The sequence below is a fragment of the Ochotona curzoniae genome, unplaced genomic scaffold (genome assembly GCF_017591425.1).
Source record: "Ochotona curzoniae isolate NIBS_2020 unplaced genomic scaffold, NIBS_Ocur_1.0 contig_1071, whole genome shotgun sequence".
Classification (NCBI taxonomy): Eukaryota; Metazoa; Chordata; class Mammalia; order Lagomorpha; family Ochotonidae; genus Ochotona; species Ochotona curzoniae.
Window position 1 is genome coordinate 10,649,211 of NW_024464939.1, and position 5,625 is coordinate 10,654,835.

The 5,625-nt window shown below is 38.6% G+C and overlaps 1 pseudogene; it reads right to left on the minus strand.

Moving 5' to 3' along the window:
• Positions 1-747: 747 nt before the first annotated feature.
• On the minus strand, positions 748-864 carry LOC121166751 (annotated as a pseudogene).
• Between the last annotated feature and the right edge of the window lie 4,761 nt (positions 865-5,625).

Consider the following 5,625-nt stretch of genomic DNA (forward strand, 5'->3'; position numbering starts at 1 on the left):
GATTAACACACACAATGACAGTGTGCAGTAATTTTGCCTTTGATAATGAGCTGTCATTTTTTCGGAGTAGACTATTTCTTCACCAATTCAAACCTCTCTTTCAGAGTTTTCACAGAGAACAATGATTTTTATTTTTTTCACTGAGGCCATTGCAAGGTGGCTAAGTGTGGGTGCTTGAGACTTGGCAAATGAATCAGGCTGACATGCCTTAAATCCTATACTGCAAGGGAAGCATCTATGTGGACCCAATGTGATCATTTCTCTGTTTCTGCCGATAGCTGAAGTAATTCATAGAGTTGAACAGTTTGTTCTTTTCTTTCTCCCCCAACCCCCATGCTTGACTTCTTGCCAGGGGAGGGGATTTCTTAGAATGTGAATATGGGCTTGGTTCCATTCTTTGTTGTTTACTCTATCCATTGTATCCCAAAAGAGTTCCAGGAAAGCTAAGTGGCTAAGACTGAGTAATTTCAGAAAAAATTCTGAGGACCTGGCAGTGAGCATACACGGTATTTGTGTTCTGCTTCTGAATGAAATTGAGAAGTCAGTGATTGCTCAGGACTGAAGCACAGGAGTGATTTTCAGGATTGCTGAGACTCTCACAGCCCATAAATGTGATTCCATCCAACTGGACTATTCCCACAGAAAATGGATTGGAGTGATTAAAAATCAGCAATCTGGATTCAAGTGTTATGAATTAGTGTGAAGACAGTAGGAGAGAGGACAACAAATGTTTTAACTTACATCTGACTTCTAGGGGAACTGGATTTCTAACTTTATAGATAGGACATTTAAAACTTTATTTTCAATTAGCAATAATCGCACTTCGGATAAACCTTGGCTACGATACTTCCACTGCGCAAAGCTAAAAAATACTTTGGTTTCTCTTCAGATCGTATAAATCTTTCTCTTTTTAAAACTTTATTTTCTAAACTGTTCCTATAATCTATATCACCTTAGAATATGTCATATATAGCACTTCAATTTTTATTATTTTTTAAAGATCTATTTTTTATTTAAAGGCAGATTTTACAGAGAGAGAATGGAGAGTAAAAGAAAGAAAGTCATCCATTTGTTTATTCATTCCTCAAATACCTGAAATTGCCAGAGCTGATCTGATCTGAAGCTGGGAACCAGGAGCTTCCTCCAGATCTCTCATGTGGGAGCAGAGTCCCAAAGACTTGGGCCATCCTCTGTTGAAATCCCAGGCCTTCAGCAGGGAACTGGATCAGAAGTGGAAAAGCTGGGACAACACCCATATAGGATGCTGACTCCACAGAGCAGAGTATTATGTTGCTGTGCTACTGTGGTGACCCTTTGTATAATATTTTAAAAGAAAACTCGTAATGAGAGTTAGGATGGTGGAGTAGGATAAGGACACATTTAAACAGACAGAAAAACATCAGCCAGTGTGAAGTGGAGAAGGCACATTCCAGGAAATAGAAGAGTACAGAACAACAGCAAAGGGGCACCTGGAGACTGACAGACACAGGAAAGCAGCAGACACAATGGTGTGGTATTGCAGTGACTGATACCCCAGTACCATTCAGCGAGTGGCATTCTGAATTGCACTGGCAACTGGAACTCCACCAGCAACTAGGAGTGAAGGCAAGTTCACTGGGAGCTCAGGAGGTGAAGCTAGACAAAGAACTGTCTGTTCTGCTAGTTTGTTTGATTTGACCAGGAGCAAAAACAGAGAGGTAGGTCCCAGATGGGTGGTACAGGAACAGGATGGATTTCACAGCCCAGTCCAACCCCCTGGAGCCAAATCAGGCACCATTTTATGTAGGGAAGCAAAGGCTATGGGACCGGACTCTGCATGCACTGAGCTTGGAGTGAACTCATTTCTGAGTCAGTGAACTGCAACAACGTGGCATCCAACAGGTTCCACCCAAGATAGGTCAGGGCAGCTCTCAGAGCTGATGGCCAGCAGATCAAGAACTCTAGTAGTGGTGCATCAGGCAACATTTTGTACAGTGTGATAAAGGCTTTAAGACTGCAGTGACAATAGTGAGCTGTGCATTCGCTGAGCTGGGAGTGCTCACTGAGCTCGAAGCATTGCAGTGGTCCCACAGGAAAATAATACTGACTTTGGCATCATATGGGTCAAAATAAGTTCATGTGGCCGTCAGACATAATGGCCAACAGGTTCCAGCAAGATCAGTACCACCTACAACCTAGCCATATAGGACTCCTGGTGTCTTTCCAATCCTGGGACCTGGTCCAACCGGAAGAGGGAGAAAAGTTGTAAGGACAATGGTGCAGCCTCAGCACAGTATCACAGGAGGTAGAGAGTGGTGAGCCAGGAGCTGGGGCTAGAGAGACATTGATGGAAGTCTAACATAAGAACCCAGGCATAGAACTTGCTGGAGGGAGTGGCACAAATGGCTGCAAACAAAGAGCCATGTACCAACTGCAATAAATAAAATTGTATTGTAGACCTATGGATGACACAGCTTAGAAACCTTCCCTAAGGAGAAGAATCTATTAACCAGAAGTACAATGATCAAGAACAAAAGAGGAGACAAAGGCACAACGAATATTACTGAAGACTCCCTTGCAAAGGACTAAAGCCCTTTGCCAACCTCAGAGTTAATTGAGGAAGACATCAAGAAAATGGAGATACAGAATTCAAAACACTTCAAAGCACTTATAAAGCTTCTTGTCAATAATGAGAAGCACGTAATACAGAAGTTCAAGAAATTTAAGGAATATGTGACACAGGAAATGAATCAAATGAAAGCTGATATATCAGAACTTAAGAACACAGGAGAGCAAATTAAAAAGTACAGTGGAAAGTCTCAAAAATAGAAAGAATGAGGTAGAAGAAAGAACTTCAGAATTGGAAGATATTTCCTGTCACCATGAAGGAACAACAACAACAAAAAAACTGGAAGCAGAGTGAGGTCAAGCTAAAAAATGTATTCAAGAATTGAAAGACATTGCTAAAAGATCAAATCTAAGAGTTATGGAAGTCTCAGAAGGTGCAGAAAGAGAAACTGAGATTAAAGGTGTATTCAATGAAATAATAATGGAAAATTTCCCTAATCTGAAGAAAGAATTGGGAAACAACATCCAGGAGAGGCACAGGACTTGCAACAGTGTTGACAAAAAAACAATCTTCACCACAACACATGATAATCTAGCTCTCTTCAATTGAACGTAAGGAAAAGATCTTTAAATGTGCACGTGAAAAAAAATCAGTTAACATATAAAGGAATGTAAATTAAATTCACAGGAGACCTCTCACAGGAAACTCTACAGGTCAGAGCTGAATGGAATGACATATTCTAGATTCTAAAAGCAAAATATTGTGAGCTCAGGTTAATGCATGTAGCAAAATTTTCTTTTGTCTTTAAAGATGAAATAAAATTCTTCCACAATAGAGAAAAGTTAAAAGAGTATGCTTCTTCAAAAACTGCCCTGCAAAAGATACTTAAAGATATTCTGCTGACAGAGAAGAGGAATAGCACCCACCAAAACCAAAGGCAAATGTGAAGAACATCCCAGTAAAGTAACAGAAGACTAAATCAATAAATGATTCATTGCTAAAATGACAGGACCAAATTACCAGCCATTCATATTAACCCTGAATGTAAATGGATTAAGCTAATCAATCAAACATCATAGATTAGTAGACTGGATTAAAAACCAAAACCCATCTATCTGTTCCCTAAAGGAGATACAACAAAAAAGATCAGTGAAAACTGTAACTCATGGATTTTAATTTTTTTAGTTTCATCTCTTCAAAACGTTTTCTTTCTTATTAAATTCTTCAACGATCATACAATAGCATCATTTTCTTTAAGAAGGTTCTTGATTTTCTTTTTTATATCTTCAGTGACACATTACTCATTCAGTAGAATGTTATTTAACTTTGTGGCATTGTAAATTTCTGGTTTTATTCCTGTTATTGATATTGTATTGTGGCTTTTTATTTAAGGGGAAGTACAGTAACTGTGTAATGAAGACTATTATATCCAGTAGTATAGTATTTAATTTCTTGGCATTTTTGATTTCTTCTTTTTTTTCTGTTGTTGATTTTGTATTGTGACTTCTCATTTAAGGAGACATATAATAACTGTTTAATGGAGACTGTCATATCCAAATATGAGGGTACAATGCAATATGCATCTCTCCTTCCAGATCAAAGATGGACTCCCATTAAGGCGTATATTATACCTTGACAATAGGATGCTGGACTCTGTCAACAGAAGTGGGTTGATGTTTTTAGGAACTAGTGAATTAAACTCTTATCCCAAACAACTCTGTAAGTAACCATAATTTTGAATTTTCACATATACCATTCTCTTGCTTTTCTTTATATATCTTTTTTTCTTTTTCATTATCATAATGGACAAATGCAAGAGAGCTGAACCCTTAATTTTTTTAATTAACTACATTTCATTTTATGACACAGTTTCATAGGCTCTGGGATTCCCCCAACCGTTCCCCTTACTCTCCCCCCATGGTGGATCTTTACTTCTGTTCATGTCTCCATTCATTTATTAGGGACATCCTCTGTATTATCCAGTGACTACTGCTTTCACTTTGGACATTTTTCTGAAGGTTTATTTACTTGTACGACAGAGTGACAGAGAAAGAGGGGGAGAGACAGAGGAAGACAGAGAAGGAGAGAAATCATCCATCTGCTGGCTCACTATCCAAATGGGCACAATACCAAGGGCTGGGCAATGGAGAAGTCAGGAGCCTGGAACTCCTTCTGTGTTTGATGTGGCTAGCTGGAGTCAAAGTACTGGGCCATCATCTTCTGTTGTTCTCCCAGGCATATCAGGTAGGATCTGGATTGAAAGAGGAACAGCCAGGCCATGAACTCACACTCTAATATGCTATGCTGGTGACATATGCATTAGGCACAACAACACACCCTGTTGTGTACTTTTGAGATCTCTCTGTCTTGATAGGTATAACCAAAAGTAATTTTATTTTATTCTTGTTTACATCCCTCTGTGTGAGTAGAAGCATAATGGGAGTTATTTACTCATGCTATGAATGCCAATGTTTAATTTTTCCTCAGGTTTCTAGTTTACAAAATGGTGAGCATTCTTGTGTATCCTAACAGACTTGTGCAAGAGCACTTTTGAGGAGTATGTCTAGGCATAAAATTGTGGAGTAATGCCAAGCTTTTTTGAAAATGGTGTGATGAATTTGCACTCTCCTGGGGGATAAATGAATGTCTGTACTGTTTCATCCTTACATAAATGCTCAATATTATCTAGCTCCAAAAAGTAACCTGCCAAGCTGATGAACAGGAAATGTCTTAACTTGCATGTGTCAATAATGAGATTGGACATCTTTTTATATTTATTAATGCCAGGATAGAGAGCACAGAACACACACACTCACAGATGTGCAAAGCCCTGATCTGTGACCATGTGGGCATTGCAAGTCAGTGAGACAAAGATAAACTTAACTGTTGATTCTACCTGTGGCAAAATAGCTAAATAAAAATGGATCTCTACGTCATGCTGTGTACAGAATCTGAGTTTTAGGTGAATTGCAGACATTAAAAAAAGTTATACTGCTTTTGAAAATAATTCAGAAGTTATGTCTTTATTCCTGTGTGATTGTAAGAGATTTCTTTAACAATACATAAGAAGCACAAAC